Here is a 14,531-nt window from a genome sequence, read left to right on the forward strand (position 1 = left end):
GCTGAGTCTTCTTGCCTCCAGGCCTGGCACTCTAAAGACTGTGCTACATGACTGCCTGTGGCATGTAGGAGGTACTTAAATACTTATTCCCTTTCCCCATACCTTTCTCCCTCATTGTTGTGAGGTGAGGGATCATAAATGAACAGTTTGCTTTTCCATGACTATCAAGAGTTCTAGAAGAACGTCTCCACCCATCTTAGGGAGATTGAGAGATTGTTAAATTCAACTATTCAGCAAACACTTCTTGAAAGTCTGTTGTGTGCCAAGCGATAATAATCATGATAATAGTAGCTAATATTTATATAACACTCTAAAGTTTATAAAGTGTTTTACATATAGTATCTTTTTTAAATTATTTGTTTGTTACATTTAAATACCTTGACAATTCTCCTCTTCCCTTTACAGAAGGCATCATTTGACAAAAAGATATATGCAGATCTAAAACTATATCTTACAGATTTCTGTTTATCAGTTCTTTTTCTGGAGGTGGCCATACGCAAGTCATTCATCAAGCAATATTTCCATTGCTGTACATAATGTTCTCTTGGTTCTGCTTGTTTTACTCTTCATAATTTCATGTAGGACCTTCCACATTTTCCCAGAATTAACCTTTGTAATTTCTTATGGCACTGTGATAGTCCATTACAATAATCTGCCACAATTTGTCTAGCCATCATCCAGTTGATGGATATCCCTTCAATTTCCAGTTATTGGCCACCATCAAGAGAGTTGCTATAAATATTTTAGACCCTATAATTTCTTTTCCATTTCCTCCATATATATTTTTGTTTTATCCTCACAACTCTATGAGGTTGACTCCTTTATTATCCCCATTTTACAGATTAAGAAATCAAGGCTGAGAGAAGTTAACTTGCCCAGTCACACAACTAGTAAGTAAGTGTCTGAACTGAGTTAGGATTTGAACCCAGGTTTTTCTGACTTTAAGTCCAATATTTTAAGTTTAAATAATACATGATCCCTACCCTTATTGAGTATGTAATTTAATAGATGATTAGGACATATACATAGAGTACAAAATAACATAAAGAGGGCACTCTTATCTACCTTTATAGCCTCATTTTCTCTTATTCTCCTTCAATACTAAATGTTTCAGACTAGATTATTAATTGTTCATCAGATTTGACACTCCATCTTCTTTCTTTTTCTGCATGTAGGTGTCCTTCATGTCTAGAAGGCACTTCTTCCTCATCTCAGAATCTTTCATGACTCTGCTTAGGTGCTACTTGCTCTTGAAAACCCTCTATAAACCATCTATTTTTAAATGTGCTTTCTCCCCTTTCAACCTTGTATTTTTTTAATCCATGAATACTTCATGGAAGAAATTGCTGTGCCCTCCTCAGCATGGTAGGCAGAAGTCTACCAGAAACATTTTAATGCTAATTTATCATTGCAATCTACATATTGTTCAGTTTAGAGAGAGAAAATGTTGAAATTTCCCAAGTTCCTTCATGCCCTTGGGCACCCTTTCCAAGAAATTTTGAACTCATAATTTGTAAAATCTTAAACAAAGACTATTTCACAACATAGAGCACTCAGATAATAATTCATTTCTCTGAACAGAATGATAATCACTTAACTTTAAGCACACTTTTGGAGAATCATTTCCCCCAAACCATTCTGCCCCTTTCTGACCACTCCCATCAAGAGCTCTCCATCCCAGGGGCAGCTAGGGGGCTCAGTGGTTTGAGAGCCAGGTCAACTGTTAGGAAGTCATAGGTTCAAATCTAATCTCAGATACTTCCTAGTTGTGTAACCCTGGGAAAGTTAAACCCTATTGCCTAGCAATTCCTAATATTAAAACCAATGCTTAATATTCATTCTAAGACAGAAGGTAAGGATTTTTTTTAATTCACTTTCTCATCTGGCCAATACCACCCTGACTTCCATCAACTAAAATAATCCAAAAGATTCTTCCTTTTTTTAAGAAGATAATTAGCCTAATTTGGTCAAGGTGGCTCAGTTGAGAGGTCCCTTGCTCCAGGGGAGTCACCACACTAATTACTTCAGAAAGGAGTCCTTTCCAGGATTGAATGGACAAAGGAGATTGTTTCCGAATTGAAAGTTAAAGACAGAAAAAATATTTCAATTTCAGATTAGACCAAGGATTTCAGACTAGAATAATTTTTTTAACTATTTCTTAATATTCCTGAAAAGGTGAGGCAGCTAGGTGATATAGTAGATATTCAGGCTTGAAGTCAAGAAAATTTTAGTTCGAATCAGATCTCACATACTTCCTAACAGTGTGACCCTGAGTAAGTCACTTAAATCTATTGTCTTACCCTTACTGCTGTTCTGTCTTAGATGATACTAAGACAAAATGTTAGGGTTTAAAATATATATATATATATATATACATATATATTTCAGAAAAGGATAAAGTTAGTTTGCTTCCATTGTTGAATATCACTCCCACCCCTACCAGCAAACAGCAGACACCATTAAAGCTCCTTATGGGCTAGAACTGTCTTCGTTTCGCATCTCTAAGGATGTCCTCTAAGAGCTTTAAACAGTATTTATTGAATTAAATCAAAGGTGCAAGAAAAGTGTTAAATGACATCTGAAGGAGAGAAAGTTGTTGCTAGGATCAACGAAGGCTTTCATGGAGGAGGGAGCAAGAAAAGGAATTTAGCATGTGAGTTTAGAGTTCGGAGGCTTCTTTAGGCAAAGGGAACATAGGAGCGGAGGCAGAAAAGGGGAGAATATGTAGAGGTGACAGCAGACAGTGGTCCAGTTTCACTGGAATCTAGACCAGGGGTTCCTAATATTTTGCGTCATTGTATCATGGCTCCATTTGGCAATCTTGCAAAGTCAACGGACCCCTTTTTAGAAGAATACTTTCAAATAATTAAAGGAAATGCTAAATTTCAAACAGATGTTTCGTATATATAATATAAATATAAATATATTTATATGCAGTGTGTGTTTATGTATGTATTTGCCTTTCATATTCACAGATGCCCTAAAATCAGTCTATGAAAGTTCAGGTCAGCACTAGAGCTATGTCAGGGAGTTGGGTAGAGGAAAAGGAGAGAAAAAGAGAGAGAGAGAGAGAGAGAGAGAGAGAGAGAGAGAGAGAGAGAGAGGGAGATTGAGATTTTTTAATGTAGATACAATTTATAATAATTGTTTTCTGATTTTTTGTGATCCATGTTTTTCTCTCTCCCTCCCTTTCCCACCCCCACTTGAGACAGCAGGCAATGTGATATAGTTTATACATGTACTATCATGCAATACATATTTCCACGTTCATCATGTTGTAAAAGAAGGCACATATAGCTTAGCTAGAGGAAAAATTCAGGAAGAAAATAAAGCGAAGAGTAATATACTTCAATTTGCATGCAGACTCTGTCAAGTTCCTCCTTTGGTAATGGCTATCCTTTTTTTGTCATGAGACCCTTGGAGTTGTCCTGGATCCTTGCCTCCCTGGTAAAAGTTAAATCATTTACAGTTGATCATCATTCATTAGTAGTGTTGCTGTGTACAATGTTCTCCTAGTTCTGCTACTTCACTTTGCATTATTTCATGTATTTTTTCTTTCAAGTTTATAGATAGATCTTTGAGTGGAAGCTGGGTGACCACTTGCTAAGGATGAAAAAAAATCTTTTTCAAGTAGAGGTTAGACTTTGAGGTTTCTTCCAGTCATAGGATTTAGACTTCTTCTAATCAGGGTTTTTCAGTCTGTGAGGTTGTCTGAGATTAAATGAAATGCCTACAAATAATTTGAATCCTCTCTCTGGTTCTACCCCCACATCAGCTATGACATAATGTTCTTTGAGTTTTGTATTCCTACTAATTTTCCATTCTTTGCATAAAAAGTATTATCATTCTGTCTTCTAAATTCTCATTTCTCAGGAATTTGTTTTTCTTTACTATGCATATTCATGACAAGGATTTTATTTTTCTTTAATTTTTTTGTAGTGGGGGAATAAGAAGAAAAGAAAATGGATTTTTGGTAACAGAAAGAATATTAAATAAAAAAATCTTATTTCTTCCAAAGTAGATTAAGAACCTCCAAAATTCTGAAACAGAAAGGAAAGAAAAAAAGCATTTATTAAACACCTTTGTGCCAGGCACTTTACAAATATTATCTCATTTGATTTAATGTTGCAATATTGCAAAGTCCCATGGTTTTGTCAGTGTGGGACTTCTTTCTACCAGTGCAGATCACACTTTCTCAAAGTCATAATAGATGATATTTGTGAGTTATCACAAAAAATATTATTATCTGGTGCCAACTTTCTGGTAAGATGCCACTAAACAATTAGCTGGGCTGTTTTTTGAGTGACACAGTTCATTATCAAGAGGGTATTCCAAGCCACTCCAGTTTAGTAGGAACATGTGTTCTATCAACTTTTTTAAAAATCCAAGGTCACTTCTATACCAGAGTGATGCATCAGTGAAGGTCTTAGTATATATAATTTGATCTTGAGTGAAATTGAATTAATTGGTTCTGTTTAGACCCGGGTGTAATGGGATACAGAAGCAAAGATGGGATCAGTGAGTAGAAGTTACAAATAGGGTGAATTTAAACTTGATATTAAGAAAAACTTTCTAACCACTTTTGTTGTTGAGTCGTTTCAGTCAGTCTAATCTTCATGATCCAATGTGGAGTTTTCTTCACAGAGATATCAGAGTGGCTTGCCTTTCCTTCTCCAGCTCATTTTATAGATGAGAAAACTGAGGAAAAGAGGGTTAAGCAACTTACCTAGGGTCACTGCTAGTATGTGTCTGAACTTGGATTTGAACTTGGGTTTTCCTGACTCCAGGACTCCTGAGTCCTCCTGACTCTATTCACTGTACCACCTAGCTGTGCCTAATCATTAGATTTATCTAAAAATGCATTGGGCTGCCTGGGGGGGAGTAGTAAGTTTCTTCTTAACTGGAGGTCTTCAAAGGCTGAAAGATCACTTGTCTAGAAAGATACAGAAGAGATTCTTACTCAAATATGAGTGGGATTAGGCAGATTCACAAAGCCCCTTCTGACCCTGAGGTTCCATGGGTCCTATTTCCAGCTTTATCTAAGACTTCCTCTACAACTTTGCTTAGGTATTTAGAATGTTCTACATCTTGGTTTCTACTTCTGCAAAACAGAAGTGATGCTAATCCTAACTAACCTATTAGGATGTAGGGGGAATATTCTGTAGAATTACTAACAACTGATTGCAAAGCGTTGAGCAAATACAAAGCTCTCTATAAATAGTAATTACTATTATTGTCCTTCAACATCTGAACTCTACCAACTCATACAGCTCAGGAGGAATAAAAAGAATTGTAGCTCCTATGACATCATCCCCACAATAAAGATGATTTGCTGGTCTAAGTCACTCAGGTATTTTCCTGCAGCCTGCGAGGGGTGAAGATTATTATTTGGGCTGGTTATATGGGTAGTTTTGTTTTTCATATTTCCTTCTTGGATTTCTGAAAAGTATTCTTCAGCCCTGACTTTTACCACACATTTATTTGACTGGGGATCTCTCACAATTGACTCCATTTGGGGAGAAATTGGGGGTTCCTCCATCAACTTTTAGGGGGAACACCCAGAAAGATCTTGACTTGCCAGTCAGTGTGGACACAGCTAAATCTCCTGCCAGAAACAGGACTGAAGCATTAGTACCAACATCTTCAGCAACTATTGGAGGGGCACCTTGCTTTGGACATAGTCCTGGCTGCCCCAGCCCTGACAAAAGGCTTCATTTTTCTTTTGGAAAACTTGAAGAGTGGCTCATCCACATAGATCAATGGGTGGTCGACCTTGCTGTACCTGTGGCTGTGGCAGATGTAATGGATGTACCAACAATAGAAGCAGGAGTGCAGACTCGCGGAATCGGGGTTCTGACTCTCTGTATAGACGTTCTGATTCTCGGAGTAGGTGTGAAGACACCAGAAATAGGTTCAGTGACCATGATCTAGAGGTAAGTCTTCATTCTGACAGCCACTTCTCACCAGTTTGGCCAGTATTTTATAGAAATGTGATGTTTGAATAGCTGGGATTGACGAAGGGAGAGACCTGAACCCACTGACATTCTCTGATACTGAAGCCTTTCTGACTTTATCTATTTGGAAATGTCTTGGCCTCGTCAGTCTCCCAAATGAGAGATTCTCTTGCCCTCTTAAATGATTTGCAATTTGTTAGTGGCTAAACATAGCATGGTGATGCCTTTGAACAAAGGCAATTTGTGTACAATATTTAATCTATCTGTTGCTCTAGACTTTTCAAACATCATAAAGGTGGAAGAAGAATCAAACTCTCTAGACCTTCAGAAGAATTCCTTTCCTTTGAGGAAATAATTTTTAATTATAGAAAGTTTGCATATATTTGAATCAGAGTCTTACAAATCACACTTCAGTGCATTTCGGAAGTAGGTTCAGTGAGTTCCTAACATGTTCTCTGGGTCACGACTCTGAATCAACACTACAGAATTGCTCTCCAGGCACCCTGCTTAACTGGTGAGGTCAGTCAAGGTCTTAACTTCTGTGGGTATTAGTTATCATCTCAAGACCCTATGAAGAAAGGCAGTTGTATTCATATTTTAGTACAGAGCATGGAATGCTATTTAGTATTTTGTTTTTTAAAAAATCCTTACCTTCCAACTTAGAATCCATACTTTTAAAATATTTTAATACAGTTTATTTTTTAAATTTTTATTTTTTTTTATTTTTATTTATTTTTATTATTAGATATTTTTAAAATATATTAAAATATTTTTAAAACCCTGATCTTCTGCCATAGAATTGATACTAAGTATTGGTTCCAAGGCAAAAGACCAGTTAAGTGCTAGTCAATTGGGGTTAAATGATTTGCTCAGGGTCACACAGCTAAGAAGTATCTGAGGTCACATTTGAACCCAAGACCTCCCATCTCTAGGCCTGACCTAAGGAACCACCTAGGTGAATAGCACCTATTCTCTTTCCATTGTTACTGTTCAGTTTTGAAGAGCCTTCTTCTCTGAATATATTTTTATATTTTGGCTATTTTTATGGTTAGTGGTCTTTATCTTCACTTCTCCAATGGCCTTTAATTGTTCTCACTTATGTTTAGGAAGAGTCTCCATAAATGAACAGATCATATTGCAAAGATGAGATAAGCATAAAATCCTCAGCTTTAATACTGAAAAAGACCTTAAAGCTGTGTTTGAATGAAAGTATTCGTGGAAGCTTTGTTTGTAATGACAAAGTAACATGAAATAACACAAATGCAATGACTGAGAGAAATGGCTGAATAGATTGAATGTAATGGATTATATTCTATTATTAGAAATAACAAATTTTGGAAATACAAAAAAAGAAAATATATGAAGAAATGAAAAGAGGATAAGAATATATCCTATGATTACATTTTTTAAACCCACAAAAAAGTATCAAAATAAAATATATCCAAATGGAAAAGATTTTCAAGATGTTCTAGACTGTCTCCTTCATCTTAAAGATGAACAAACCAAGAACCAGAGAGGTGGAAACTTGTCCCAAGGACATACAAGGAGCTAATATCAGAGCTAGAACTTGACCTATGGGGTCCTATGACTCCAAGCCCATTCAACTATCCTCATGCTGTTACTTAAGTTGCAGTCTGCAAATCCTTCTTTGATTTTAATCAAGTACTGGAGTCATTAATGTAACTTTTAACTCATTTCTTAATTTCAAGCTAAAGATATGGGTAACCTGAATTCAAAGCTGGTGACCCATCCACCACAAAATATCAACCACATTATAGGGAGACTTTGGAGGAATCACTTGATTTCTCTAAGTCTTTAGAAAGTATAAAGAAAATGGAACAAGTTACAGAACTTTTAAATGTTTAAAGAGGGATTTTCTTTTTCTTTGCCATTTCTGTGACTAAAGTCTAAAAGTAAGGTATGGAAACCAAAGAAACCAAGAACAGTTCTGCTCCTGTTATTTGGCTATTGTTTATTGAATTCTTCACTTCATGTTTCACTTAGGAATGTCTTAGCTCTTCTTAAAGATATCCTCGTAGCAGTCCTGTGAAGTAGATGAGCCCTGCTGCCTCATTTTAGATGTGGGAAAACTAAGATGGGAAGCTTGAGTAATTTTTGTAGTCAAGTCAACAAGTATTTATTAAGTACCTACTATGTATTAGGCCCTGGAGTCTCACATGTGATGCTATTGGCAGTCAGCTGGTCATTTGGCTAGAATAAATTTTAATGTGGAAATAATTCCCCTCACTCCCACATTTCCTAATGATACAGCAAGGGAAGAAATAGGTAAACGAAAGAAGCCAAGAAGCTGCTCCTTTCTTGTTAGCAAATTTCATCCCAAAGGTCACCTCCCACTTTTCCTTCCTTTCATCATTCTTTACTCTTCTGATATTTGAAGAATGTGACTCAAGTTTCTTCTAAATTCCTTCACATGCTACCATCTTGCTTTTGCCACTTCCCATAATTCTCTCCAATGTTTTCTCTGATTCCACTACTGAAACCATCACTTCCACCCTGATAAACCTTCATATCTATGGAGACATTTATTGAATGCTCAGGGTTATGGTTAGAGTCCATGGCTCTTCAGCAGTCATTGATGTCATTGATATAGTCTGGGTGAAATTCATTCCTTTTTGCGAGCAGTTCTTTATCTCATCATATACAAAAGTGAACTCATCACTTTCCTTTGAGTGAAAAAGCAAACCAACAGCAACAACAAAAAAAACTTTTCTCATTGTAATTTCTTCCCCCCCCCCTTCTGTTGTGATATTAATGCTGATCCTTAATGATTATTTTTCACTCTCTCATTTCAATCTTTACATTTCTGTTGGCTACCAAAAACATAGTAAGTCTCTGTAGTCCTTAAGGAAACTTGTCCTCTGTCACTGTACCCCCTTAAACTATTGTACTTTACTAGTAAACTGAAGGAAAGAGTATTCTACATGCACTGCCATCACTTCATCATGACCCACTCACATCTTAGTGACTCTTGTCCTTACCACTTTACTAAAATCGGGCTCTCCAAGGTCATTAGTGGCCTCTTCATTACCAAATTCAATCTTTTTATCAGTCCTAATCCTTCTTGACCTTTTCACTGACTTTATTACTGTTAAATTTTTCTATATTCTCATCCCTTAGCTTCCATGGATTTTGTTCTCCTAGTTCTAATTGTTGCCTGATGATTCTTATTCAGTCTCCTTTGACAGTTCATTTTCCTTCTTTCCTTTCAGTCTATGTTCTTTCCAAGGACAAGTCCTTTACCACCTTCTCTTTGGACTTTACATTCTTATTTTCATTGAGGAGGTATTAAGAGAAAATGTAACGAGGAAGACTCAGGACCAAATTTTATCTCTAACATTCACTAGCTATGACTTTGGAAAAACATTTTAACCTCTTTAAGCCTCAGTTTTCTCATCTTAAAAGCAGAGATAATAAAATTTTAGTATCTACCTCATAGGTTTGTTGTGACTCATGTGAAATTATGTAAAGCACTTTGAAAACCTTAAAATGCTATGTAAATGTCTTATTTTTATTACTAAATACTTAGCAGTCTCATCATTTGGATAAGTAGATGGCTCAGAGGATAGAGCTCTGGGCCTGTAGTCAGAAAGACCTGAGTTCAAATCCAGTCTTAGACACTTACTAGTTGTGTGACCCTGTGCAAGTCACTTAAATCCTGTTGCCTCAGTTTCCTCATCTGAAAAATGAGCTGGAGAAGGAAATGGCAAACCATTTCAGGATCTTTACCAAAAAGAAACCAAATGGGGTTACAAAGAGTCAGACACAATTGGAATAATTGAAAAACAACAAACTCTTTCATTTCTGAGGCTTCAGTCGTCTCAAAGACGATATTCATGTTATCCCCTCCCCTCTACTCTTTCTCCCATCCTGAATAGGTCATACTGTTGTCTGAAACTCAACACGTCCAAAAATGAATTCCTCTTCCTTCCCAAATTAAACAGTCCAACAAATTTTCATGTATCTGTTGGTGGAATCACCATTCTTATAATCACCTATTATTAACTTTTTTCCTTTATAAAGAAATACAAAATCACTTCAGGTGACACTAATAGCTTGGAGGGGGCTAGGATCAGGAAGAACATCATATAGGAGTTTTCTCTGAGCTGAGCATTGTAGTGAGCTAAATAGTCTAAGAGGTAGAGGGGTAACAGAAATATCTTTCATGCATGGGGAACAATCTATGCCAGGGACAGAACAATTTGGACAGAATCTAGAGAATATGAAAGGGAATAATGTATTAATAGCCTTGTAAAGGTAAAGACTGGGCAGTTAGGTGGCATAGGAGATAGAATACTGAGTCTGGAGTCAGGAAGACTCTTCTTTCTAAGTTCAAATCTGGCCTTAGGCGCCAGCTGTGTGACCCTGGGTAAGTCATTAAAGCTGTTTGCCTCAGTTCCCTTATCTGTCAAATGAGCTGGAAAAGGAGATGGCAAAATCACTCCAGTATCTTTGTCAAGAAAATCCCAAATGGAGTCACAAAGAGTCAGACATGACTGGAAATGACTAAACAATAACAAGAGGGTAGACTGGAGCCAGATAGTATAGAAATTTACATTTTTTATCATATGCACAATTGAGAGCCACTAGAGCTTCCTGAGCCAGACAAGTGACACTGCCAAACTTATGTTTTAGGAAATACCACCTGGCAGCTATATGAAAACGAAGAGTGGCTAGATCCTACTGATGATGTCCCAGATCTTTTGGGTCAGCTTGATGTAATGGAAAGGCTCTACACTTATTCAGAAGAACTGAGTTTGAGTCCTAGTTCTGATACTTATTAGTTTGCTACCAACAATAAATCAATTTACCTCTCCAAGCTGCATTTTCCTGCCCTTTTAAGTGAGGATAATGCATCACCTCCCCTATGTGGTAGTTCTGAGCAAATTGTTTTGCCAACTTGAGAGTGCTGTGATAATGCAGGCTGCTAGCAAAAATGGACACAGTACTCTAGTAAGGCTCCAGCAAATGCAAGCACAGAAAAGGAATTGTTCTAAGACTTTTCTGCCCTGTTTCCACAATCCAAATACTGCCTGGGCTTTTTTCCATAACAACATTGAATTGCTGATTTTCATTCCAATATTCCAATTAGCCTGAACTATAGGTACTTAAAATTTTTTATATTAATTTTCCAGTGACATGTAATAGCAAATTTCCACATGTTTTCCTAAGTTATATGATTGAATTTATCTCCTTCCCTCCCTTCCCTTCCCCCTCCCACTGCTGGCAAGTGATTTGGTCTGGGTTATATATGTATTACCATGCCAAACCCATATTTCTATCTTGTTCATTTCTGTAATTTTATATAACCAAAAACATAAATGCAAATAAAGACTTGGAAAATCATATGCTTCCCTCTGCATTCTGACTCCAACAGTTCTTTCTCTGGAGGTAGATAGCATGCTTTGTCTGTCATAAATCCTTCAGAATGGTCCTGGCTTTGCTGACAGGTGCTAGTTCTGTAACATCTGATCGTTCCACAATATTGCAGCTACTGTGTACAATGACCTCCTGGTTCTGCTTATTTCTCTCTGCATCAGTTCATGTAGGTCTTTCCAGCTCTTTCTGAAATCATCCTGTTCATCATTTCTTATAGCACAGTAGTATTCCATCACCATCATATACCACAATTTGTTCAGTCATTTCTCAATTGAGGGACATCCTTTTAATTTCTAATTCAGGTACTTTGAAGGATACTTTTATATAGGTATCCCTGGGCAGCAAGGTACCACAGTGGAGAAAGTTCTGGACCTGGAGTTAGAAAGACTTGAGTTCACATCCAGTCTCTAAAAAGTTCATACTAGGTGTATGAACTTGGGCAAGTCATTTAACCACTGCCTGCCTCAGTTCCCTCAACTATAAAATAGGGGCAATAATGGTAACTACAGTGTTGCTAGGAGGATAAAATGAGGTATTTGTAAAGTGATCTGAGAACCTTAAAGCTCTATGTAAATGCTAGTTTTTATGATGAGTCAATAGTTCCTTATTATTTCTTTGCAGTTGTAGGGTTTCCCCCACAAAAGTACTACCTTCTATCTGTCTTTATCAACTTTCATGCTGTTTTTTTTTTTTGTGAAACTGCTTTTCCAATTACCAAGGTCATTTTGAATTTTTTTTTGTCTTTCAGAACATTAAAAAGCTTATATACTTAGTAACATCTGAAAGACTGAGGAAACATCCTCAGTTCTGTCTTTCTGGTCATCTAGAGAGTGATTATATAGAATGGGCCTCAAGATGGAATTCATTGGATACCACTGACTCATTCCTTTAGACTGACTATTTCATGTCTCACTGAATGAATCTTTTAACTAGACTATGTTTTTAAAAAATATATATCAATAGATTTTCCCCCTTTCTTCCCCGCCCCCCACTTTTTTTAAACTGAAGTTTGTAATAAACATATTTGGGAGTAAGGACTGTTTTTTGCTTTTCTTTCTTTTCCCAGTACTCAGTACAGTACCTTACAACATCTACTTAAATATTAAAACATCAATATAATGGTTATTTCAGAAGAAGAAATAAAAGTCTGTTGATGAAAGTCTGCTAAATAGCCTTACAAATGATTCTCAGTTTCAAAGCCCAAGCCCTAACTTAAAATAAGCTAATTGAGAAATAGAGAGAAATGTTTTAAGGGAAAATGAAAGCCCTTCTTATTAGTAGTTAAAACTTTAAGCTCTTCCTGCCCATTCCTTTAGGCACACCCATGGAAAGAAAGCTGAACTTGGAGTTAAAGGATTTGCTTTTCTACTCAGCCTTTAGTCTGACTTTGGAAAATCATTCTCATCCTCATCACTAAAATAAAGGGGTTAGACTAGATGACCTTTAAGCTCTGGGTCTATGATCCTCTGATCCATTGGGTAATATAGTGAAAACTCAGAGGAATATTTAACAACTTAAAATGCAAATGTGGTATATGTTTGGTGATGGGGAATTTATAATGCTTTTCAGTTATTTTTCAGTTGTGTAGGACTCTGTGATTCCACTTGGGGTTCTATAGGCAAAATACTGGAACAGTTTGCCACTTCCTTTTCCAGTCCATTTTACAGAGGAGGAAACTGAGACAAACAGGTTAAGCGACTTGCCCAGGGTCACACTGTTGTTCCTGATGAGATTTCCCCCACTTGAAGAAGATGAAAATATATTGCTTATGGAGGAGGTGGATTAGAGACATCTCTGCATCAGACCCCATCCTTTGTAGAGGTTCCCGTGTTTCCCACAGAGACAATAGAAGCTCTGGCCTGCCTAGCTCCCTCCGTTTGCCAACGTCAAGTGGTGTTTCTTTTTCCCTCTTATCTTCCAGTGTATTAGGGCAGAGCTTACAGGGTCCTTGTTCCTCCTTCCCAATCTGGGGAGTAAGGTGTTGTATAGTATGGACTGTTTATGTTTATTTCGTTCTGAAATTAAAGTATATAGAATAAAGAGAATGCTGTTTTTACACACACACAAAATGTCAGAGACCAGATTTTTAAACTTGATGTGAGTCTTCCTAACGCTGAGTCTGGCACTCTTATCCACTGTGCTGCCTAGCTACCCCCACTTATAATGCTATATTTTTTCCTGTTTAATTATATGAGTGATATAGAAGAATGTACTAATGACTTACAAAAGGATAAGATCCAAAAGTAAGAACAAGACATATATATCATTTCCTTGATCACTGATCATGTCCTGTGACTTTTTATTAAAGTTAAATTTTTATTTTATTTATAGTTCTGAATTTTCTCCCTCTCTCCTCTCTCCCTTCTACAGCTATTGAGATGGTAAGAAAAGCAAAATCCATTACAAATATGTTTAGTCATGCAAAACAAATTCCTGCATTAGCATCATCCAAAAAAAGTAAAGAAAAGAAAGAAGAAAATGTTTCAGTCTGCACTCTGAATCCATCAATTCTCTATCTGGAGGTGTTCAGCATGTTTTATCATAAATCTTTGGAACTGTGGTTGGTTATTGAGTTGACCAGAGTTCTTAAGTCTTTCAATATTGATTATCTTTACAAGTTGTTATTATCGTATGCCTTATAATCCTGATTCTGCTGATTTCACTCTGCATCAGTTCATATAAGACTTTCTAGGTTTTTCTGAAACCTCCCTTCCATAATTACTTGTAGTACAATAGTTTTCCATTGCATTAATATGCCATAACTTGTTTAGTCTTTCATCTATTCATGGGCACCATCACAGTTTCCAATTCTTTGCCATGACAAAAAGCATTGCTATAAGATGTTTTTGTATCTATAGGTCCTTGTTTTCTTCCTTTGATCTCTTTGGGGCATAGACCTAGAAGGAGTATTTCTGGGTCAAAGGGTATATGTAGTTTAAAAGCTTTTTGGGCATAGTTCCAAATTGCTTTCCAGAATGGTTGGATTAGTTTACAGCTCTACCAACAGTACTTGTTTTCCCATAGCCCCTTCAGCATTCATCTTTTTTTTCTTTTTTGTCATCTTATCCAGTTTTATATCAGTGTGAGGTGGTAGCTCAGATTCTGTCATCCTTTAATAGAATTCAGTCTTGAAAGATTTTATAAGAATTCACCAGTGAAAGGTCTTAATTTCCTCATAAG

This window comes from Gracilinanus agilis, chromosome 4 (genome assembly GCF_016433145.1).
Source record: "Gracilinanus agilis isolate LMUSP501 chromosome 4, AgileGrace, whole genome shotgun sequence".
Taxonomy (NCBI): domain Eukaryota; kingdom Metazoa; phylum Chordata; class Mammalia; order Didelphimorphia; family Didelphidae; genus Gracilinanus; species Gracilinanus agilis.